Genomic DNA, 26632 nt, shown 5'->3' on the forward strand with positions numbered 1-26632 from the left:
GTGTTGCATTAGTTTGGGAATATTCAGGTTCTGTTAATAGACTAACAGTGGACTTTTCCATTTGCAGAATATATTGAATGACCAGCAGAGGCAGTGTTGCAGAAGATGATTTCTCTGAGTTGCTGAACCCAAAACAAAAAAAAAAAAAAGTTCAGCAGCTTTCGGCTCGATTTACCAGTTTACATGGTGAGTCAAATTCTCAATTTACCATTTTGCTTGTCCTTAAAAGAAGTTCAAGGCATCTGATGGCTCTCAGCTCCTTTTAGTGGGGTATTACGCAAGAATATTATTTGTCAAGACTGAAGCGATATGGATGGCGCCATGGTCATCAGGATAGCTTTTCAAAGATGTTGATTGTCTACAAGGCTGACAATCCTACTTTAAATACTTGTTCTAACAATATGTCAACAGAGAAAATTAGTGTCTTTGAGGTTGAAATGAGGTGTCTTATATTGGAGCAATTGACTTACTCTCGCATGGAGGGAAGCTAATTTAACCTTCCTACCTTCACACTGCATGTGTGACTCTTATACTCAAGAAGGATTTCTCTTTAGGAGACTCTGTGTTCTTGTAACTCCAGACCCCTTTCAAAACAGGAGCCCAATGCTTTCAATATTGCAGAGTCCTTTCCCATTACACCTCCCACTTGGCTTGCAGTCATAATTACAGATCGTTACCTAGTGCGGAATTCCTAATGCCTCATTGTTCTGTGTAATTGTCACCCATGGCAATTGGTCAAATGGTGCCCTGACATCATAATGCTACTGCAGGATGTCATCTGACATGAGGGCAAGCAATAGAATACATTTATCATGGTATTGAAATGGGTAGTAGGAAAGACAGGATTCCAGGCTGAAGGCAAAGATTGTGAGATTAAATAAACAAGGAAATTACATGAGATTTATTCATTAGTTTTATGGGGTCGGTGATCATAATATTCTCAGGTTCTCTATAGGTGAACTGATAGGGATTTGCAAGAATGAAGATGTCAGAATATGTTGTTTATAGATTTTCTCATTCCCACTAACTGTAGCAGAAACCTTCCTCCGTAAACTTATCAGATCACTTAATGGTCATTGGTGTACCATAACCTAAAAGAATTGCTGTGAGCAGGGTACGCTGTTGCTTTGGTAGCAATGAGATCTTTTTATCTACATTCTAATATAAGTGCTAGGGTTGTGTAGAGAGTGGTAGGAAAGGAGGATTGAGATTGACAGGTATGCTAGGTTGGATATAATATTGAGATTTGAATTCTTTTTGAGCTGTGGATTTTCAAATATTATAGACGTCATAGTACTGATTAATAACCCTTAATCAAAATCTGTTTGTTGTTGTGTTGCATTAGTTTGGGAATATTCAGGTTCTGTTAATAGACTAACAGTGGACTTATCCATTTGCAGAATATATTGAATGACCAGCAGAGGCAATGTTGCAGAAGATGATTTCTCTGAGTTGCTGAACCCAAAACAAAACAAAAAAAAAAGTTCAGCAGCTTTCGGCTCGATTTACCAGTTTACATGGTGAGTCAAATTCTCAATTTACCATTTTGCTTGTCCTTAAAAGAAGTTCAAGGCATCTGATGGCTCTCAGCTCCTTATAGTGGGGTATTACGCAAGAATATTATTTGTCAAGACTGAAGCCATATGGATGGCGCCATGGTCATCAGGATAGCTTTTCAAAGATGTTGATTGTCTACAAGGCTGACAATCCTACTTTAAATACTTGTTCTAACAATATGTCAACAGAGAAAATTAGTGTCTTTGAGGTTGAAATGAGGTGTCTTATATTGGAGCAATTGACTTACTCTCGCATGGAGGGAAGCTAATTTAACCTTCCTACCTTCACACTGCATGTGTGACTCTTATACTCAAGAAGGATTTCTCTTTAGGAGACTCTGTGTTCTTGTAACTCCAGACCCCTTTCAAAACAGGAGCCCAATGCTTTCAATATTGCAGAGTCCTTTCCCATTACACCTCCCACTTGGCTTGCAGTCATAATTACAGATCGTTACCTAGTGCGGAATTCCTAATGCCTCATTGTTCTGTGTAATTGTCACCCATGGCAATTGGTCAAATGGTGCCCTGACATCATAATGCTACTGCAGGATGTCATCTGACATGAGGGCAAGCAATAGAATACATTTATCATGGTATTGAAATGGGTAGTAGGAAAGACAGGACTCCAGGCTGAAGGCAAAGATTGTGAGATTAAATAAACAAGGAAATTACATGAGATTTATTCATTAGTTTTATGGGGTCGGTGATCATAATATTCTCAGGTTCTCTATAGGTGAACTGATAGGGATTTGCAAGAATGAAGATGTCAGAATATGTTGTTTATAGATTTTCTCATTCCCACTAACTGTAGCAGAAACCTTCCTCCGTAAACTTATCAGATCACTTAATGGTCATTGGTGTACCATAACCTAAAAGAATTGCTGTGAGCAGGGTACGCTGTTGCTTTGGTAGCAATGAGATCTTTTTATCTACATTCTAATATAGGTGCTAGGGTTGTGTAGAGAGTGGTAGGAAAGGAGGATTAAGATTGACAGGTATGCTAGGTTGAAAATAATATTGAGATTTGAATTCTTTTTGAGCTGTGGATTTTCAAATATTATAGACGTCATAGTACTGATTAATAACCCTTAATCAAAATCTGTTTGTTTTTGTGTTGCATTAGTTTGGGAATATTCAGGTTCTGTTAATAGACTAACAGTGGACTTTTCCATTTGCAGAATATATTGAATGACCAGCAGAGGCAGTGTTGCAGAAGATGATTTCTCTGAGTTGCTGAACCCAAAACAAAACAAAAAAAAAGTTCAGCAGCTTTCGGCTCGATTTACCAGTTTACATGGTGAGTCAAATTCTCAATTTACCATTTTGCTTGTCCTTAAAAGAAGTTCAAGGCATCTGATGGCTCTCAGCTCCTTTTAGTGGGGTATTACGCAAGAATATTATTTGTCAAGACTGAAGCGATATGGATGGCGCCATGGTCATCAGGATAGCTTTTCAAAGATGTTGATTGTCTACAAGGCTGACAATCCTACTTTAAATACTTGTTCTAACAATATGTCAACAGAGAAAATTAGTGTCTTTGAGGTTGAAATGAGGTGTCTTATATTGGAGCAATTGACTTACTCTCGCATGGAGGGAAGCTAATTTAACCTTCCTACCTTCACACTGCATGTGTGACTCTTATACTCAAGAAGGATTTCTCTTTAGGAGACTCTGTGTTCTTGTAACTCCAGACCCCTTTCAAAACAGGAGCCCAATGCTTTCAATATTGCAGAGTCCTTTCCCATTACACCTCCCACTTGGCTTGCAGTCATAATTACAGATCGTTACCTAGTGCGGAATTCCTAATGCCTCATTGTTCTATGTAATTGTCACCCATGGCAATTGGTCAAATGGTGCCCTGACATCATAATGCTACTGCAGGATGTCATCTGACATGAGGGCAAGCAATAGAATACATTTATCATGGTATTGAAATGGGTAGTAGGAAAGACAGGACTCCAGGCTGAAGGCAAAGATTGTGAGATTAAATAAACAAGGAAATTACATGAGATGTATTCATTAGTTTTATGGGGTCGGTGATCATAATATTCTCAGGTTCTCTATAGGTGAACTGATAGGGATTTGCAAGAATGAAGATGTCAGAATATGTTGTTTATAGATTTTCTCATTCCCACTAACTGTAGCAGAAACCTTCCTCCGTAAACTTATCAGATCACTTAATGGTCATTGGTGTACCATAACCTAAAAGAATTGCTGTGAGCAGGGTACGCTGTTGCTTTGGTAGCAATGAGATCTTTTTATCTACATTCTAATATAAGTGCTAGGGTTGTGTAGAGAGTGGTAGGAAAGGAGGATTGAGATTGACAGGTATGCTAGGTTGAAAATAATATTGAGATTTGAATTCTTTTTGAGCTGTGGATTTTCAAATATTATAGACGTCATAGTACTGATTGATAACCCTTAATCAAAATCTGTTTGTTGTTGTGTTGCATTAGTTTGGGAATATTCAGGTTCTGTTAATAGACTAACAGTGGACATATCCATTTGCAGAATATATTGAATGACCAGCAGAGGCAATGTTGCAGAAGATGATTTCTCTGAGTTGCTGAACCCAAAACAAAACAAAAAAAAAAGTTCAGCAGCTTTCGGCTCGATTTACCAGTTTACATGGTGAGTCAAATTCTCAATTTACCATTTTGCTTGTCCTTAAAAGAAGTTCAAGGCATCTGATGGCTCTCAGCTCCTTTTAGTGGGGTATTACGCAAGAATATTATTTGTCAAGACTGAAGCGATATGGATGGCGCCATGGTCATCAGGATAGCTTTTCAAAGATGTTGATTGTCTACAAGGCTGACAATCCTACTTTAAATACTTGTTCTAACAATATGTCAACAGAGAAAATTAGTGTCTTTGAGGTTGAAATGAGGTGTCTTATATTGGAGCAATTGACTTACTCTCGCATGGAGGGAAGCTAATTTAACCTTCCTACCTTCACACTGCATGTGTGACTCTTATACTCAAGAAGGATTTCTCTTTAGGAGACTCTGTGTTCTTGTAACTCCAGACCCCTTTCAAAACAGGAGCCCAATGCTTTCAATATTGCAGAGTCCTTTCCCATTACACCTCCCACTTGGCTTGCAGTCATAATTACAGATCGTTACCTAGTGCGGAATTCCTAATGCCTCATTGTTCTGTGTAATTGTCACCCATGGCAATTGGTCAAATGGTGCCCTGACATCATAATGCTACTGCAGGATGTCATCTGACATGAGGGCAAGCAATAGAATACATTTATCATGGTATTGAAATGGGTAGTAGGAAAGACAGGACTCCAGGCTGAAGGCAAAGATTGTGAGATTAAATAAACAAGGAAATTACATGAGATTTATTCATTAGTTTTATGGGGTCGGTGATCATAATATTCTCAGGTTCTCTATAGGTGAACTGATAGGGATTTGCAAGAATGAAGATGTCAGAATATGTTGTTTATAGATTTTCTCATTCCCACTAACTGTAGCAGAAACCTTCCTCCGTAAACTTATCAGATCACTTAATGGTCATTGGTGTACCATAACCTAAAAGAATTGCTGTGAGCAGGGTACGCTGTTGCTTTGGTAGCAATGAGATCTTTTTATCTACATTCTAATATAAGTGCTAGGGTTGTGTAGAGAGTGGTAGGAAAGGAGGATTGAGATTGACAGGTATGCTAGGTTGAAAATAATATTGAGATTTGAATTCTTTTTGAGCTGTGGATTTTCAAATATTATAGACGTCATAGTACTGATTAATAACCCTTAATCAAAATCTGTTTGTTGTTGTGTTGCATTAGTTTGGGAATATTCAGGTTCTGTTAATAGACTAACAGTGGACTTATCCATTTGCAGAATATATTGAATGACCAGCAGAGGCAATGTTGCAGAAGATGATTTCTCTGAGTTGCTGAACCCAAAACAAAACAAAAAAAAAAGTTCAGCAGCTTTCGGCTCGATTTACCTGTTTACATGGTGAGTCAAACTCTCAATTTACCATTTTGCTTGTCCTTAAAAGAAGTTCAATGCATCTGATGGCTCTCAGCTCCTTTTAGTGGGGTATTACGCAAGAATATTATTTGTCAAGACTGAAGAGTTATGGATGGCACCATGGTCATCAGGATAGCTTTTCAAAGATGTTGATTGTCTACAAGGCTGACAATCCTACTTTAAATACTTGTTCTAACAATATGTCAACAGAGAAAATTAGTGTCTTTGAGGTTGAAATGAGGTGTCTTATATTGGAGCAATTGACTTACTCTCGCATGGAGGGAAGCTAATTTAACCTTCCTACCTTCACACTGCATGTGTGACTCTTATACTCAAGAAGGATTTCTCTTTAGGAGACTCTGTGTTCTTGTACCTCCAGACCCCTTTCAAAACAGGAGCCCAATGCTTTCAATATTGCAGAGTCCTTTCCCATTACACCTCCCACTTGGTTTGCAGTCATAATTACAGATCGTTACCTAGTGCGGAATTCCTAATGCCTCATTGTTCTGTGTAATTGTCACCCATGGCAATTGGTCAAATGGTGCCCTGACATCATAATGCTACTGCAGGATGTCATCTGACATGAGGGCAAGCAATAGAATACATTTATCATGGTATTGAAATGGGTAGTAGGAAAGACAGGACTCCAGGCTGAAGGCAAAGATTGTGAGATTAAATAAACAAGGAAATTACATGAGATTTATTCATTAGTTTTATGGGGTCGGTGATCATAATATTCTCAGGTTCTCTATAGGTGAACTGATAGGGATTTGCAAGAATGAAGATGTCAGAATATGTTGTTTATAGATTTTCTCATTCCCACTAACTGTAGCAGAAACCTTCCTCCGTAAACTTATCAGATCACTTAATGGTCATTGGTGTACCATAACCTAAAAGAATTGCTGTGAGCAGGGTACGCTGTTGCTTTGGTAGCAATGAGATCTTTTTATCTACATTCTAATATAGGTGCTAGGGTTGTGTAGAGAGTGGTAGGAAAGGAGGATTAAGATTGACAGGTATGCTAGGTTGAAAATAATATTGAGATTTGAATTCTTTTTGAGCTGTGGATTTTCAAATATTATAGACGTCATAGTACTGATTAATAACCCTTAATCAAAATCTGTTTGTTTTTGTGTTGCATTAGTTTGGGAATATTCAGGTTCTGTTAATAGACTAACAGTGGACTTTTCCATTTGCAGAATATATTGAATGACCAGCAGAGGCAGTGTTGCAGAAGATGATTTCTCTGAGTTGCTGAACCCAAAACAAAAAAAAAAAAAAGTTCAGCAGCTTTCGGCTCGATTTACCAGTTTACATGGTGAGTCAAATTCTCAATTTACCATTTTGCTTGTCCTTAAAAGAAGTTCAAGGCATCTGATGGCTCTCAGCTCCTTTTAGTGGGGTATTACGCAAGAATATTATTTGTCAAGACTGAAGCGATATGGATGGCGCCATGGTCATCAGGATAGCTTTTCAAAGATGTTGATTGTCTACAAGGCTGACAATCCTACTTTAAATACTTGTTCTAACAATATGTCAACAGAGAAAATTAGTGTCTTTGAGGTTGAAATGAGGTGTCTTATATTGGAGCAATTGACTTACTCTCGCATGGAGGGAAGCTAATTTAACCTTCCTACCTTCACACTGCATGTGTGACTCTTATACTCAAGAAGGATTTCTCTTTAGGAGACTCTGTGTTCTTGTAACTCCAGACCCCTTTCAAAACAGGAGCCCAATGCTTTCAATATTGCAGAGTCCTTTCCCATTACACCTCCCACTTGGCTTGCAGTCATAATTACAGATCGTTACCTAGTGCGGAATTCCTAATGCCTCATTGTTCTGTGTAATTGTCACCCATGGCAATTGGTCAAATGGTGCCCTGACATCATAATGCTACTGCAGGATGTCATCTGACATGAGGGCAAGCAATAGAATACATTTATCATGGTATTGAAATGGGTAGTAGGAAAGACAGGATTCCAGGCTGAAGGCAAAGATTGTGAGATTAAATAAACAAGGAAATTACATGAGATTTATTCATTAGTTTTATGGGGTCGGTGATCATAATATTCTCAGGTTCTCTATAGGTGAACTGATAGGGATTTGCAAGAATGAAGATGTCAGAATATGTTGTTTATAGATTTTCTCATTCCCACTAACTGTAGCAGAAACCTTCCTCCGTAAACTTATCAGATCACTTAATGGTCATTGGTGTACCATAACCTAAAAGAATTGCTGTGAGCAGGGTACGCTGTTGCTTTGGTAGCAATGAGATCTTTTTATCTACATTCTAATATAAGTGCTAGGGTTGTGTAGAGAGTGGTAGGAAAGGAGGATTGAGATTGACAGGTATGCTAGGTTGGATATAATATTGAGATTTGAATTCTTTTTGAGCTGTGGATTTTCAAATATTATAGACGTCATAGTACTGATTAATAACCCTTAATCAAAATCTGTTTGTTGTTGTGTTGCATTAGTTTGGGAATATTCAGGTTCTGTTAATAGACTAACAGTGGACTTATCCATTTGCAGAATATATTGAATGACCAGCAGAGGCAATGTTGCAGAAGATGATTTCTCTGAGTTGCTGAACCCAAAACAAAACAAAAAAAAAAGTTCAGCAGCTTTCGGCTCGATTTACCAGTTTACATGGTGAGTCAAATTCTCAATTTACCATTTTGCTTGTCCTTAAAAGAAGTTCAAGGCATCTGATGGCTCTCAGCTCCTTATAGTGGGGTATTACGCAAGAATATTATTTGTCAAGACTGAAGCCATATGGATGGCGCCATGGTCATCAGGATAGCTTTTCAAAGATGTTGATTGTCTACAAGGCTGACAATCCTACTTTAAATACTTGTTCTAACAATATGTCAACAGAGAAAATTAGTGTCTTTGAGGTTGAAATGAGGTGTCTTATATTGGAGCAATTGACTTACTCTCGCATGGAGGGAAGCTAATTTAACCTTCCTACCTTCACACTGCATGTGTGACTCTTATACTCAAGAAGGATTTCTCTTTAGGAGACTCTGTGTTCTTGTAACTCCAGACCCCTTTCAAAACAGGAGCCCAATGCTTTCAATATTGCAGAGTCCTTTCCCATTACACCTCCCACTTGGCTTGCAGTCATAATTACAGATCGTTACCTAGTGCGGAATTCCTAATGCCTCATTGTTCTGTGTAATTGTCACCCATGGCAATTGGTCAAATGGTGCCCTGACATCATAATGCTACTGCAGGATGTCATCTGACATGAGGGCAAGCAATAGAATACATTTATCATGGTATTGAAATGGGTAGTAGGAAAGACAGGACTCCAGGCTGAAGGCAAAGATTGTGAGATTAAATAAACAAGGAAATTACATGAGATTTATTCATTAGTTTTATGGGGTCGGTGATCATAATATTCTCAGGTTCTCTATAGGTGAACTGATAGGGATTTGCAAGAATGAAGATGTCAGAATATGTTGTTTATAGATTTTCTCATTCCCACTAACTGTAGCAGAAACCTTCCTCCGTAAACTTATCAGATCACTTAATGGTCATTGGTGTACCATAACCTAAAAGAATTGCTGTGAGCAGGGTACGCTGTTGCTTTGGTAGCAATGAGATCTTTTTATCTACATTCTAATATAGGTGCTAGGGTTGTGTAGAGAGTGGTAGGAAAGGAGGATTAAGATTGACAGGTATGCTAGGTTGAAAATAATATTGAGATTTGAATTCTTTTTGAGCTGTGGATTTTCAAATATTATAGACGTCATAGTACTGATTAATAACCCTTAATCAAAATCTGTTTGTTTTTGTGTTGCATTAGTTTGGGAATATTCAGGTTCTGTTAATAGACTAACAGTGGACTTTTCCATTTGCAGAATATATTGAATGACCAGCAGAGGCAGTGTTGCAGAAGATGATTTCTCTGAGTTGCTGAACCCAAAACAAAACAAAAAAAAAGTTCAGCAGCTTTCGGCTCGATTTACCAGTTTACATGGTGAGTCAAATTCTCAATTTACCATTTTGCTTGTCCTTAAAAGAAGTTCAAGGCATCTGATGGCTCTCAGCTCCTTTTAGTGGGGTATTACGCAAGAATATTATTTGTCAAGACTGAAGCGATATGGATGGCGCCATGGTCATCAGGATAGCTTTTCAAAGATGTTGATTGTCTACAAGGCTGACAATCCTACTTTAAATACTTGTTCTAACAATATGTCAACAGAGAAAATTAGTGTCTTTGAGGTTGAAATGAGGTGTCTTATATTGGAGCAATTGACTTACTCTCGCATGGAGGGAAGCTAATTTAACCTTCCTACCTTCACACTGCATGTGTGACTCTTATACTCAAGAAGGATTTCTCTTTAGGAGACTCTGTGTTCTTGTAACTCCAGACCCCTTTCAAAACAGGAGCCCAATGCTTTCAATATTGCAGAGTCCTTTCCCATTACACCTCCCACTTGGCTTGCAGTCATAATTACAGATCGTTACCTAGTGCGGAATTCCTAATGCCTCATTGTTCTATGTAATTGTCACCCATGGCAATTGGTCAAATGGTGCCCTGACATCATAATGCTACTGCAGGATGTCATCTGACATGAGGGCAAGCAATAGAATACATTTATCATGGTATTGAAATGGGTAGTAGGAAAGACAGGACTCCAGGCTGAAGGCAAAGATTGTGAGATTAAATAAACAAGGAAATTACATGAGATGTATTCATTAGTTTTATGGGGTCGGTGATCATAATATTCTCAGGTTCTCTATAGGTGAACTGATAGGGATTTGCAAGAATGAAGATGTCAGAATATGTTGTTTATAGATTTTCTCATTCCCACTAACTGTAGCAGAAACCTTCCTCCGTAAACTTATCAGATCACTTAATGGTCATTGGTGTACCATAACCTAAAAGAATTGCTGTGAGCAGGGTACGCTGTTGCTTTGGTAGCAATGAGATCTTTTTATCTACATTCTAATATAAGTGCTAGGGTTGTGTAGAGAGTGGTAGGAAAGGAGGATTGAGATTGACAGGTATGCTAGGTTGAAAATAATATTGAGATTTGAATTCTTTTTGAGCTGTGGATTTTCAAATATTATAGACGTCATAGTACTGATTGATAACCCTTAATCAAAATCTGTTTGTTGTTGTGTTGCATTAGTTTGGGAATATTCAGGTTCTGTTAATAGACTAACAGTGGACATATCCATTTGCAGAATATATTGAATGACCAGCAGAGGCAATGTTGCAGAAGATGATTTCTCTGAGTTGCTGAACCCAAAACAAAACAAAAAAAAAAGTTCAGCAGCTTTCGGCTCGATTTACCAGTTTACATGGTGAGTCAAATTCTCAATTTACCATTTTGCTTGTCCTTAAAAGAAGTTCAAGGCATCTGATGGCTCTCAGCTCCTTTTAGTGGGGTATTACGCAAGAATATTATTTGTCAAGACTGAAGCGATATGGATGGCGCCATGGTCATCAGGATAGCTTTTCAAAGATGTTGATTGTCTACAAGGCTGACAATCCTACTTTAAATACTTGTTCTAACAATATGTCAACAGAGAAAATTAGTGTCTTTGAGGTTGAAATGAGGTGTCTTATATTGGAGCAATTGACTTACTCTCGCATGGAGGGAAGCTAATTTAACCTTCCTACCTTCACACTGCATGTGTGACTCTTATACTCAAGAAGGATTTCTCTTTAGGAGACTCTGTGTTCTTGTAACTCCAGACCCCTTTCAAAACAGGAGCCCAATGCTTTCAATATTGCAGAGTCCTTTCCCATTACACCTCCCACTTGGCTTGCAGTCATAATTACAGATCGTTACCTAGTGCGGAATTCCTAATGCCTCATTGTTCTGTGTAATTGTCACCCATGGCAATTGGTCAAATGGTGCCCTGACATCATAATGCTACTGCAGGATGTCATCTGACATGAGGGCAAGCAATAGAATACATTTATCATGGTATTGAAATGGGTAGTAGGAAAGACAGGACTCCAGGCTGAAGGCAAAGATTGTGAGATTAAATAAACAAGGAAATTACATGAGATTTATTCATTAGTTTTATGGGGTCGGTGATCATAATATTCTCAGGTTCTCTATAGGTGAACTGATAGGGATTTGCAAGAATGAAGATGTCAGAATATGTTGTTTATAGATTTTCTCATTCCCACTAACTGTAGCAGAAACCTTCCTCCGTAAACTTATCAGATCACTTAATGGTCATTGGTGTACCATAACCTAAAAGAATTGCTGTGAGCAGGGTACGCTGTTGCTTTGGTAGCAATGAGATCTTTTTATCTACATTCTAATATAAGTGCTAGGGTTGTGTAGAGAGTGGTAGGAAAGGAGGATTGAGATTGACAGGTATGCTAGGTTGAAAATAATATTGAGATTTGAATTCTTTTTGAGCTGTGGATTTTCAAATATTATAGACGTCATAGTACTGATTAATAACCCTTAATCAAAATCTGTTTGTTGTTGTGTTGCATTAGTTTGGGAATATTCAGGTTCTGTTAATAGACTAACAGTGGACTTATCCATTTGCAGAATATATTGAATGACCAGCAGAGGCAATGTTGCAGAAGATGATTTCTCTGAGTTGCTGAACCCAAAACAAAACAAAAAAAAAAGTTCAGCAGCTTTCGGCTCGATTTACCTGTTTACATGGTGAGTCAAACTCTCAATTTACCATTTTGCTTGTCCTTAAAAGAAGTTCAATGCATCTGATGGCTCTCAGCTCCTTTTAGTGGGGTATTACGCAAGAATATTATTTGTCAAGACTGAAGAGTTATGGATGGCACCATGGTCATCAGGATAGCTTTTCAAAGATGTTGATTGTCTACAAGGCTGACAATCCTACTTTAAATACTTGTTCTAACAATATGTCAACAGAGAAAATTAGTGTCTTTGAGGTTGAAATGAGGTGTCTTATATTGGAGCAATTGACTTACTCTCGCATGGAGGGAAGCTAATTTAACCTTCCTACCTTCACACTGCATGTGTGACTCTTATACTCAAGAAGGATTTCTCTTTAGGAGACTCTGTGTTCTTGTACCTCCAGACCCCTTTCAAAACAGGAGCCCAATGCTTTCAATATTGCAGAGTCCTTTCCCATTACACCTCCCACTTGGTTTGCAGTCATAATTACAGATCGTTACCTAGTGCGGAATTCCTAATGCCTCATTGTTCTGTGTAATTGTCACCCATGGCAATTGGTCAAATGGATCCCTGACATCATAATGCTACTGCAGGATGTCATCTGACATGAGGGCAAGCAATAGAATACATTTATCATGGTATTGAAATGGGTAGTAGGAAAGACAGGACTCCAGGCTGAAGGCAAAGATTGTGAGATTAAATAAACAAGGAAATTACATGAGATTTATTCATTAGTTTTATGGGGTCGGTGATCATAATATTCTCAGGTTCTCTATAGGTGAACTGATAGGGATTTGCAAGAATGAAGATGTCAGAATATGTTGTTTATAGATTTTCTCATTCCCACTAACTGTAGCAGAAACCTTCCTCCGTAAACTTATCAGATCACTTAATGGTCATTGGTGTACCATAACCTAAAAGAATTGCTGTGAGCAGGGTACGCTGTTGCTTTGGTAGCAATGAGATCTTTTTATCTACATTCTAATATAGGTGCTAGGGTTGTGTAGAGAGTGGTAGGAAAGGAGGATTAAGATTGACAGGTATGCTAGGTTGAAAATAATATTGAGATTTGAATTCTTTTTGAGCTGTGGATTTTCAAATATTATAGACGTCATAGTACTGATTAATAACCCTTAATCAAAATCTGTTTGTTTTTGTGTTGCATTAGTTTGGGAATATTCAGGTTCTGTTAATAGACTAACAGTGGACTTTTCCATTTGCAGAATATATTGAATGACCAGCAGAGGCAGTGTTGCAGAAGATGATTTCTCTGAGTTGCTGAACCCAAAACAAAAAAAAAAAAAAGTTCAGCAGCTTTCGGCTCGATTTACCAGTTTACATGGTGAGTCAAATTCTCAATTTACCATTTTGCTTGTCCTTAAAAGAAGTTCAAGGCATCTGATGGCTCTCAGCTCCTTTTAGTGGGGTATTACGCAAGAATATTATTTGTCAAGACTGAAGCGATATGGATGGCGCCATGGTCATCAGGATAGCTTTTCAAAGATGTTGATTGTCTACAAGGCTGACAATCCTACTTTAAATACTTGTTCTAACAATATGTCAACAGAGAAAATTAGTGTCTTTGAGGTTGAAATGAGGTGTCTTATATTGGAGCAATTGACTTACTCTCGCATGGAGGGAAGCTAATTTAACCTTCCTACCTTCACACTGCATGTGTGACTCTTATACTCAAGAAGGATTTCTCTTTAGGAGACTCTGTGTTCTTGTAACTCCAGACCCCTTTCAAAACAGGAGCCCAATGCTTTCAATATTGCAGAGTCCTTTCCCATTACACCTCCCACTTGGCTTGCAGTCATAATTACAGATCGTTACCTAGTGCGGAATTCCTAATGCCTCATTGTTCTGTGTAATTGTCACCCATGGCAATTGGTCAAATGGTGCCCTGACATCATAATGCTACTGCAGGATGTCATCTGACATGAGGGCAAGCAATAGAATACATTTATCATGGTATTGAAATGGGTAGTAGGAAAGACAGGATTCCAGGCTGAAGGCAAAGATTGTGAGATTAAATAAACAAGGAAATTACATGAGATTTATTCATTAGTTTTATGGGGTCGGTGATCATAATATTCTCAGGTTCTCTATAGGTGAACTGATAGGGATTTGCAAGAATGAAGATGTCAGAATATGTTGTTTATACATTTTCTCATTCCCACTAACTGTAGCAGAAACCTTCCTCCGTAAACTTATCAGATCACTTAATGGTCATTGGTGTACCATAACCTAAAAGAATTGCTGTGAGCAGGGTACGCTGTTGCTTTGGTAGCAATGAGATCTTTTTATCTACATTCTAATATAAGTGCTAGGGTTGTGTAGAGAGTGGTAGGAAAGGAGGATTGAGATTGACAGGTATGCTAGGTTGGATATAATATTGAGATTTGAATTCTTTTTGAGCTGTGGATTTTCAAATATTATAGACGTCATAGTACTGATTAATAACCCTTAATCAAAATCTGTTTGTTGTTGTGTTGCATTAGTTTGGGAATATTCAGGTTCTGTTAATAGACTAACAGTGGACTTATCCATTTGCAGAATATATTGAATGACCAGCAGAGGCAATGTTGCAGAAGATGATTTCTCTGAGTTGCTGAACCCAAAACAAAACAAAAAAAAAAGTTCAGCAGCTTTCGGCTCGATTTACCAGTTTACATGGTGAGTCAAATTCTCAATTTACCATTTTGCTTGTCCTTAAAAGAAGTTCAAGGCATCTGATGGCTCTCAGCTCCTTATAGTGGGGTATTACGCAAGAATATTATTTGTCAAGACTGAAGCCATATGGATGGCGCCATGGTCATCAGGATAGCTTTTCAAAGATGTTGATTGTCTACAAGGCTGACAATCCTACTTTAAATACTTGTTCTAACAATATGTCAACAGAGAAAATTAGTGTCTTTGAGGTTGAAATGAGGTGTCTTATATTGGAGCAATTGACTTACTCTCGCATGGAGGGAAGCTAATTTAACCTTCCTACCTTCACACTGCATGTGTGACTCTTATACTCAAGAAGGATTTCTCTTTAGGAGACTCTGTGTTCTTGTAACTCCAGACCCCTTTCAAAACAGGAGCCCAATGCTTTCAATATTGCAGAGTCCTTTCCCATTACACCTCCCACTTGGCTTGCAGTCATAATTACAGATCGTTACCTAGTGCGGAATTCCTAATGCCTCATTGTTCTGTGTAATTGTCACCCATGGCAATTGGTCAAATGGTGCCCTGACATCATAATGCTACTGCAGGATGTCATCTGACATGAGGGCAAGCAATAGAATACATTTATCATGGTATTGAAATGGGTAGTAGGAAAGACAGGACTCCAGGCTGAAGGCAAAGATTGTGAGATTAAATAAACAAGGAAATTACATGAGATGTATTCATTAGTTTTATGGGGTCGGTGATCATAATATTCTCAGGTTCTCTATAGGTGAACTGATAGGGATTTGCAAGAATGAAGATGTCAGAATATGTTGTTTATAGATTTTCTCATTCCCACTAACTGTAGCAGAAACCTTCCTCCGTAAACTTATCAGATCACTTAATGGTCATTGGTGTACCATAACCTAAAAGAATTGCTGTGAGCAGGGTACGCTGTTGCTTTGGTAGCAATGAGATCTTTTTATCTACATTCTAATATAAGTGCTAGGGTTGTGTAGAGAGTGGTAGGAAAGGAGGATTGAGATTGACAGGTATGCTAGGTTGAAAATAATATTGAGATTTGAATTCTTTTTGAGCTGTGGATTTTCAAATATTATAGACGTCATAGTACTGATTGATAACCCTTAATCAAAATCTGTTTGTTGTTGTGTTGCATTAGTTTGGGAATATTCAGGTTCTGTTAATAGACTAACAGTGGACATATCCATTTGCAGAATATATTGAATGACCAGCAGAGGCAATGTTGCAGAAGATGATTTCTCTGAGTTGCTGAACCCAAAACAAAACAAAAAAAAAAGTTCAGCAGCTTTCGGCTCGATTTACCAGTTTACATGGTGAGTCAAATTCTCAATTTACCATTTTGCTTGTCCTTAAAAGAAGTTCAAGGCATCTGATGGCTCTCAGCTCCTTTTAGTGGGGTATTACGCAAGAATATTATTTGTCAAGACTGAAGCGATATGGATGGCGCCATGGTCATCAGGATAGCTTTTCAAAGATGTTGATTGTCTACAAGGCTGACAATCCTACTTTAAATACTTGTTCTAACAATATGTCAACAGAGAAAATTAGTGTCTTTGAGGTTGAAATGAGGTGTCTTATATTGGAGCAATTGACTTACTCTCGCATGGAGGGAAGCTAATTTAACCTTCCTACCTTCACACTGCATGTGTGACTCTTATACTCAAGAAGGATTTCTCTTTAGGAGACTCTGTGTTCTTGTAACTCCAGACCCCTTTCAAAACAGGAGCCCAATGCTTTCAATATTGCAGAGTCCTTTCCCATTACACCTCCCACTTGGCTTGCAGTCATAATTACAGATCGTTACCTAGTGCGGAATTCCTAATGCCTCATTGTTCTGTGTAATTGTCACCCATGGCAATTGGTCAAATGGTGCCCTGACATCATAATGCTACTGCAGGATGTCATCTGACATGAGGGCAAGCAATAGAATACATTTATCATGGTATTGAAATGGGTAGTAGGAAAGACAGGACTCCAGGCTGAAGGCAAAGATTGTGAGATTAAATAAACAAGGAAATTACATGAGATTTATTCATTAGTTTTATGGGGTCGGTGATCATAATATTCTCAGGTTCTCTATAGGTGAACTGATAGGGATTTGCAAGAATGAAGATGTCAGAATATGTTGTTTATAGATTTTCTCATTCCCACTAACTGTAGCAGAAACCTTCCTCCGTAAACTTATCAGATCACTTAATGGTCATTGGTGTACCATAACCTAAAATAATTGCTGTGAGCAGGGTACGCTGTTGCTTTGGTAGCAATGAGATCTTTTTATCTACATTCTAATATAGGTGCTAGGGTTGTGTAGAGAGTGGTAGGAAAGGAGGATTAAAATTGACAGGTATGCTAGGTTGAAAATAATATTGAGATTTGAATTCTTTTTGAGCTGTGGATTTTCAAATATTATAGACGTCATAGTACTGATTAATAACCCTTTATCAAAATCTCTTTGTTGTTGTGTTGCATTAGTTTGGGAATATTCAGGTTCTGTTAATAGACTAACAGTGGACGTTTCCATTTGCAGAATATATTGAATGACCAGCAGAGGCAGTGTTGCAGAAGATGATTTCTCTGAGTTGCTGAACCCAAAACAAAACAAAAAAAAAAGTTCAGCAGCTTTCGGGTCGATTTACCAGTTTACATGGTGAGTCAAATTCTCAATTTACCATTTTGCTTGTCCTTAAAAGAAGTTCAAGGCATCTGATGGCTCTCAGCTCCTTTTAGTGGGGTATTACGCAAGAATATTATTTGTCAAGACTGAAGCGATATGGATGGCGCCATGGTCATCAGGATAGCTTTTCAAAGATGTTGATTGTCTACAAGGCTGACAATCCTACTTTAAATACTTGTTCTAACAATATGTCAACAGAGAAAATTAGTGTCTTTGAGGTTGAAATGAGGTGTCTTATATTGGAGCAATTGACTTACTCTCGCATGGGGGAAGCTAATTTAACCTTCCTACCTTCACACTGCATGTGTGACTCTTATACTCAAGAAGGATTTCTCTTTAGGAGACTCTGTGTTCTTGTAACTCCAGACCCCTTTCAAAACAGGAGCCCAATGCTTTCAATATTGCAGAGTCCTTTCCCATTACACCTCCCACTTGGCTTGCAGTCATAATTACAGATCGTTACCTAGTGCGGAATTCCTAATGCCTCATTGTTCTGTGTAATTGTCACCCATGGCAATTGGTCAAATGGTGCCCTGACATCATAATGCTACTGCAGGATGTCATCTGACATGAGGGCAAGCAATAGAATACATTTATCATGGTATTGAAATGGGTAGTAGGAAAGACAGGACTCCAGGCTGAAGGCAAAGATTGTGAGATTAAATAAACAAGGAAATTACATGAGATTTATTCATTAGTTTTATGGGGTCGGTGATCATAATATTCTCAGGTTCTCTATAGGTGAACTGATAGGGATTTGCAAGAATGAAGATGTCAGAATATGTTGTTTATAGATTTTCTCATTCCCACTAACTGTAGCAGAAACCTTCCTCCGTAAACTTATCAGATCACTTAATGGTCATTGGTGTACCATAACCTAAAAGAATTGCTGTGAGCAGGGTACGCTGTTGCTTTGGTAACAATGAGATATTTTTATCTACATTCTAATATAAGTGCTAGGGTTGTGTAGAGAGTGGTAGGAAAGGAGGATTGAGATTGACAGGTATGCTAGGTTGAAAATAATATTGAGATTTGAATTCTTTTTGAGCTGTGGATTTTCAAATATTATAGACGTCATAGTACTGATTAATAACCCTTAATCAAAATCTGTTTGTTGTTGTGTTGCATTAGTTTGGGAATATTCAGGTTCTGTTAATAGACTAACAGTGGACTTATCCATTTGCAGAATATATTGAATGACCAGCAGAGGCAATGTTGCAGAAGATGATTTCTCTGAGTTGCTGAACCCAAAAAAAAAAAAAAGTTCAGCAGCTTTCGGCTCGATTTACCTGTTTACATGGTGAGTCAAACTCTCAATTTACCATTTTGCTTGTCCTTAAAAGAAGTTCAATGCATCTGATGGCTCTCAGCTCCTTTTAGTGGGGTATTACGCAAGAATATTATTTGTCAAGACTGAAGAGTTATGGATGGCACCATGGTCATCAGGATAGCTTTTCAAAGATGTTGATTGTCTACAAGGCTGACAATCCTACTTTAAATACTTGTTCTAACAATATGTCAACAGAGAAAATTAGTGTCTTTGAGGTTGAAATGAGGTGTCTTATATTGGAGCAATTGACTTACTCTCGCATGGAGGGAAGCTAATTTAACCTTCCTACCTTCACACTGCATGTGTGACTCTTATACTCAAGAAGGATTTCTCTTTAGGAGACTCTGTGTTCTTGTACCTCCAGACCCCTTTCAAAACAGGAGCCCAATGCTTTCAATATTGCAGAGTCCTTTCCCATTACACCTCCCACTTGGTTTGCAGTCATAATTACAGATCGTTACCTAGTGCGGAATTCCTAATGCCTCATTGTTCTGTGTAATTGTCACCCATGGCAATTGGTCAAATGGTGCCCTGACATCATAATGCTACTGCAGGATGTCATCTGACATGAGGGCAAGCAATAGAATACATTTATCATGGTATTGAAATGGGTAGTAGGAAAGACAGGACTCCAGGCTGAAGGCAAAGATTGTGAGATTAAATAAACAAGGAAATTACATGAGATTTATTCATTAGTTTTATGGTGTCGGTGATCATAATATTCTCAGGTTCTCTATAGGTGAACTGATAGGGATTTGCAAGAATGAAGATGTCAGAATATGTTGTTTATAGATTTTCTCATTCCCACTAACTGTAGCAGAAACTTTCCTCCGTAAACTTATCAGATCACTTAATGGTCATTGGTGTACCATAACCTCAAAGAATTGCTGTGAGCAGGGTACGCTGTTGCTTTGGTAGCAATGAGATCTTTTTATCTACATTCTAATATAGGTGCTAGGGTTGTGTAGAGAGTGGTAGGAAAGGAGGATTAAGATTGACAGGTATGCTAGGTTGAAAATAATATTGAGATTTGAATTCTTTTTGAGCTGTGGATTTTCAAATATTATAGACGTCATAGTACTGATTAATAACCCTTTATCAAAATCTGTTTGTTGTTGTGTTGCATTAGTTTGGGAATATTCTGTTAATAGACTAACAGTGGACTTTTCCATTTGCAGAATATATTGAATGACCAGCAGAGGCAGTGTTGCAGAAGATGATTTCTCTGAGTTGCTGAACCCAAAACAAAACAAAAAAAAAATTTCAGCAGCTTTCGGCTCGATTTACCAGTTTACATGGTGAGTCAAACTCTCAATTTACCATTTTGCTTGTCCTTAAAAGAAGTTCAAGGCATCTGATGGCTCTCAGCTCCTTTTAGTGGGGTATTACGCAAGAATATTATTTGTCAAGACTGAAGCGATATGGATGGCGCCATGGTCATCAGGATAGCTTTTCAAAGATGTTGATTGTCTACAAGGCTGACAATCCTACTTTAAATACTTGTTCTAACAATATGTCAACAGAGAAAATTAGTGTCTTTGAGGTTGAAATGAGGTGTCTTATATTGGAGCAATTGACTTACTCTCGCATGGAGGGAAGCTAATTTAACCTTCCTACCTTCACACTGCATGTGTGACTCTTATACTCAAGAAGGATTTCTCTTTAGGAGACTCTGTGTTCTTGTAACTCCAGACCCCTTTCAAAACAGGAGCCCAATGCTTTCAATATTGCAGAGTCCTTTCCCATTACACCTCCCACTTGGCTTGCAGTCATAATTACAGATCATAATATTCTCAGGTTCTCTATAGGTGAACTGTTAGGGATTTGCAAGAATGAAGATGTCAGAATATGTTGTTTATATCTTTTCTCATTCCCACTAACTGTAGCAGTCATAATTACAGATCGTTACCTAGTGCGGAATTCCTAATGCCTCATTGTTCTGTGTAATTGTCACCCATGGCAATTGGTCAAATGGTGCCCTGACATCATAATGCTACTGCAGGATGTCATCTGACATGAGGGCAAGCAATAGAATACATTTATCATGGTATTGAAATGGGTAGTAGGAAAGACAGGACTCCAGGCTGAAGGCAAAGATTGTGAGATTAAATAAACAAGGAAATTACATGAGATTTATTCATTAGTTTTATGGGGTCGGTGATCATAATATTCTCAGGTTCTCTATAGGTGAACTGATAGGGATTTGCAAGAATGAAGATGTCAGAATATGTTGTTTATAGATTTTCTCATTCCCACTAACTGTAGCAGACACCTTCCTCCGTAAACTTATCAGATCACTTAATGGTCATTGGTGTACCATAACCTAAAAGAATTGCTGTGAGCAGGGTACGCTGTTGCTTTGGTAACAATGAGATATTTTTATCTACATTCTAATATAAGTGCTAGGGTTGTGTAGAGAGTGGTAGGAAAGGAGGATTGAGATTGACAGGTATGCTAGGTTGAAAATAATATTGAGATTTGAATTCTTTTTGAGCTGTGGATTTTCAAATATTATAGACGTCATAGTACTGATTAATAACCCTTAATCAAAATCTGTTTGTTGTTGTGTTGCATTAGTTTGGGAATATTCAGGTTCTGTTAATAGACTAACAGTGGACTTATCCATTTGCAGAATATATTGAATGACCAGCAGAGGCAATGTTGCAGAAGATGATTTCTCTGAGTTGCTGAACCCAAAACAAAACAAAAAAAAAAGTTCAGCAGCTTTCGGCTCGATTTACCTGTTTACATGGTGAGTCAAATTCTCAATTTACCATTTTGCTTGTCCTTAAAAGAAGTTCAAGGCATCTGATGGCTCTCAGCTCCTTTTAGTGGGGTATTACGCAAGAATATTATTTGTCAAGACTGAAGCGATATGGATGGCGCCATGGTCATCAGGATAGCTTTTCAAAGATGTTGATTGTCTACAAGGCTGACAATCCTACTTTAAATACTTGTTCTAACAATATGTCAACAGAGAAAATTAGTGTCTTTGAGGTTGAAATGAGGTGTCTTATATTGGAGCAATTGACTTACTCTCGCATGGAGGGAAGCTAATTTAACCTTCCTACCTTCACACTGCATGTGTGACTCTTATACTCAAGAAGGATTTCTCTTTAGGAGACTCTGTGTTCTTGTAACTCCAGACCCCTTTCAAAACAGGAGCCCAATGCTTTCAATATTGCAGAGTCCTTTCCCATTACACCTCCCACTTGGCTTGCAGTCATAATTACAGATCGTTACCTAGTGCGGAATTCCTAATGCCTCATTGTTCTGTGTAATTGTCACCCATGGCAATTGGTCAAATGGTGCCCTGACATCATAATGCTACTGCAGGATGTCATCTGACATGAGGGCAAGCAATAGAATACATTTATCATGGTATTGAAATGGGTAGTAGGAAAGACAGGACTCCAGGCTGAAGGCAAAGATTGTGAGATTAAATAAACAAGGAAATTACATGAGATTTATTCATTAGTTTTATGGGGTCGGTGATCATAATATTCTCAGGTTCTCTATAGGTGAACTGATAGGGATTTGCAAGAATGAAGATGTCAGAATATGTTGTTTATAGATTTTCTCATTCCCACTAACTGTAGCAGAAACCTTCCTCCGTAAACTTATCAGATCACTTAATGGTCATTGGTGTACCATAACCTAAAAGAATTGCTGTGAGCAGGGTACGCTGTTGCTTTGGTAACAATGAGATATTTTTATCTACATTCTAATATAAGTGCTAGGGTTGTGTAGAGAGTGGTAGGAAAGGAGGATTGAGATTGACAGGTATGCTAGGTTGAAAATAATATTGAGATTTGAATTCTTTTTGAGCTGTGGATTTTCAAATATTATAGACGTCATAGTACTGATTAATAACCCTTAATCAAAATCTGTTTGTTGTTGTGTTGCATTAGTTTGGGAATATTCAGGTTCTGTTAATAGACTAACAGTGGACTTATCCATTTGCAGAATATATTGAATGACCAGCAGAGGCAATGTTGCAGAAGATGATTTCTCTGAGTTGCTGAACCCAAAAAAAAAAAAAAGTTCAGCAGCTTTCGGCTCGATTTACCTGTTTACATGGTGAGTCAAACTCTCAATTTACCATTTTGCTTGTCCTTAAAAGAAGTTCAATGCATCTGATGGCTCTCAGCTCCTTTTAGTGGGGTAATACGCAAGAATATTATTTGTCAAGACTGAAGAGTTATGGATGGCACCATGGTCATCAGGATAGCTTTTCAAAGATGTTGATTGTCTACAAGGCTGACAATCCTACTTTAAATACTTGTTCTAACAATATGTCAACAGAGAAAATTAGTGTCTTTGAGGTTGAAATGAGGTGTCTTATATTGGAGCAATTGACTTACTCTCGCATGGAGGGAAGCTAATTTAACCTTCCTACCTTCACACTGCATGTGTGACTCTTATACTCAAGAAGGATTTCTCTTTAGGAGACTCTGTGTTCTTGTACCTCCAGACCCCTTTCAAAACAGGAGCCCAATGCTTTCAATATTGCAGAGTCCTTTCCCATTACACCTCCCACTTGGTTTGCAGTCATAATTACAGATCGTTACCTAGTGCGGAATTCCTAATGCCTCATTGTTCTGTGTAATTGTCACCCATGGCAATTGGTCAAATGGTGCCCTGACATCATAATGCTACTGCAGGATGTCATCTGACATGAGGGCAAGCAATAGAATACATTTATCATGGTATTGAAATGGGTAGTAGGAAAGACAGGACTCCAGGCTGAAGGCAAAGATTGTGAGATTAAATAAACAAGGAAATTACATGAGATTTATTCATTAGTTTTATGGTGTCGGTGATCATAATATTCTCAGGTTCTCTATAGGTGAACTGATAGGGATTTGCAAGAATGAAGATGTCAGAATATGTTGTTTATAGATTTTCTCATTCCCACTAACTGTAGCAGAAACCTTCCTCCGTAAACTTATCAGATCACTTAATGGTCATTGGTGTACCATAACCTAAAAGAATTGCTGTGAGCAGGGTACGCTGTTGCTTTGGTAGCAATGAGATCTTTTTATCTACATTCTAATATAGGTGCTAGGGTTGTGTAGAGAGTGGTAGGAAAGGAGGATTAGGATTGACAGGTATGCTAGGTTGAAAATAATATTGAGATTTGAATTCTTTTTGAGCTGTGGATTTTCAAATATTATAGACGTCATAGTACTGATTAATAACCCTTTATCAAAATCTGTTTGTTGTTGTGTTGCATTAGTTTGGGAATATTCTGTTAATAGACTAACAGTGGACTTTTCCATTTGCAGAATATATTGAATGACCAGCAGAGGCAGTGTTGCAGAAGATGATTTCTCTGAGTTGCTGAACCCAAAACAAAACAAAAAAAAATTTCAGCAGCTTTCGGCTCGATTTACCAGTTTACATGGTGAGTCAAACTCTCAATTTACCATTTTGCTTGTCCTTAAAAGAAGTTCAAGGCATCTGATGGCTCTCAGCTCCTTTTAGTGGGGTATTACGCAAGAATATTATTTGTCAAGACTGAAGCGATATGGATGGCGCCATGGTCATCAGGATAGCTTTTCAAAGATGTTGATTGTCTACAAGGCTGACAATCCTACTTTAAATACTTGTTCTAACAATATGTCAACAGAGAAAATTAGTGTCTTTGAGGTTGAAATGAGGTGTCTTATATTGGAGCAATTGACTTACTCTCGCATGGAGGGAAGCTAATTTAACCTTCCTACCTTCACACTGCATGTGTGACTCTTATACTCAAGAAGGATTTCTCTTTAGGAGACTCTGTGTTCTTGTAACTCCAGACCCCTTTCAAAACAGGAGCCCAATGCTTTCAATATTGCAGAGTCCTTTCCCATTACACCTCCCACTTGGCTTGCAGTCATAATTACAGATCATAATATTCTCAGGTTCTCTATAGGTGAACTGATAGGGATTTGCAAGAATGAAGATGTCAGAATATGTTGTTTATATCTTTTCTCATTCCCACTAACTGTAGCAGTCATAATTACAGATCGTTACCTAGTGCGGAATTCCTAATGCCTCATTGTTCTGTGTAATTGTCACCCATGGCAATTGGTCAAATGGTGCCCTGACATCATAATGCTACTGCAGGATGTCATCTGACATGAGGGCAAGCAATAGAACACATTTATCATGGTATTGAAATGGGTAGTAGGAAAGACAGGACTCCAGGCTGAAGGCAAAGATTGTGAGATTAAATAAACAAGGAAATTACATGAGATTTATTCATTAGTTTTATGGGGTCGGTGATCATAATATTCTCAGGTTCTCTATAGGTGAACTGATAGGGATTTGCAAGAATGAAGATGTCAGAATATGTTGTTTATAGATTTTCTCATTCCCACTAACTGTAGCAGACACCTTCCTCCGTAAACTTATCAGATCACTTAATGGTCATTGGTGTACCATAACCTAAAAGAATTGCTGTGAGCAGGGTACGCTGTTGCTTTGGTAACAATGAGATATTTTTATCTACATTCTAATATAAGTGCTAGGGTTGTGTAGAGAGTGGTAGGAAAGGAGGATTGAGATTGACAGGTATGCTAGGTTGAAAATAATATTGAGATTTGAATTCTTTTTGAGCTGTGGATTTTCAAATATTATAGACGTCATAGTACTGATTAATAACCCTTAATCAAAATCTGTTTGTTGTTGTGTTGCATTAGTTTGGGAATATTCAGGTTCTGTTAATAGACTAACAGTGGACTTATCCATTTGCAGAATATATTGAATGACCAGCAGAGGCAATGTTGCAGAAGATGATTTCTCTGAGTTGCTGAACCCAAAACAAAACAAAAAAAAAAGTTCAGCAGCTTTCGGCTCGATTTACCTGTTTACATGGTGAGTCAAATTCTCAATTTACCATTTTGCTTGTCCTTAAAAGAAGTTCAAGGCATCTGATGGCTCTCAGCTCCTTTTAGTGGGGTATTACGCAAGAATATTATTTGTCAAGACTGAAGCGATATGGATGGCGCCATGGTCATCAGGATAGCTTTTCAAAGATGTTGATTGTCTACAAGGCTGACAATCCTACTTTAAATACTTGTTCTAACAATATGTCAACAGAGAAAATTAGTGTCTTTGAGGTTGAAATGAGGTGTCTTATATTGGAGCAATTGACTTACTCTCGCATGGAGGGAAGCTAATTTAACCTTCCTACCTTCACACTGCATGTGTGACTCTTATACTCAAGAAGGATTTCTCTTTAGGAGACTCTGTGTTCTTGTAACTCCAGACCCCTTTCAAAACAGGAGCCCAATGCTTTCAATATTGCAGAGTCCTTTCCCATTACACCTCCCACTTGGCTTGCAGTCATAATTACAGATCGTTACCTAGTGCGGAATTCCTAATGCCTCATTGTTCTGTGTAATTGTCACCCATGGCAATTGGTCAAATGGTGCCCTGACATCATAATGCTACTGCAGGATGTCATCTGACATGAGGGCAAGCAATAGAATACATTTATCATGGTATTGAAATGGGTAGTAGGAAAGACAGGACTCCAGGCTGAAGGCAAAGATTGTGAGATTAAATAAACAAGGAAATTACATGAGATTTATTCATTAGTTTTATGGGGTCGGTGATCATAATATTCTCAGGTTCTCTATAGGTGAACTGATAGGGATTTGCAAGAATGAAGATGTCAGAATATGTTGTTTATAGATTTTCTCATTCCCACTAACTGTAGCAGAAACCTTCCTCCGTAAACTTATCAGATCACTTAATGGTCA

Source organism: Lissotriton vulgaris, chromosome 11 (genome assembly GCF_964263255.1).
Source record: "Lissotriton vulgaris chromosome 11, aLisVul1.2, whole genome shotgun sequence".
Lineage (NCBI taxonomy): Eukaryota > Metazoa > Chordata > Amphibia > Caudata > Salamandridae > Lissotriton > Lissotriton vulgaris.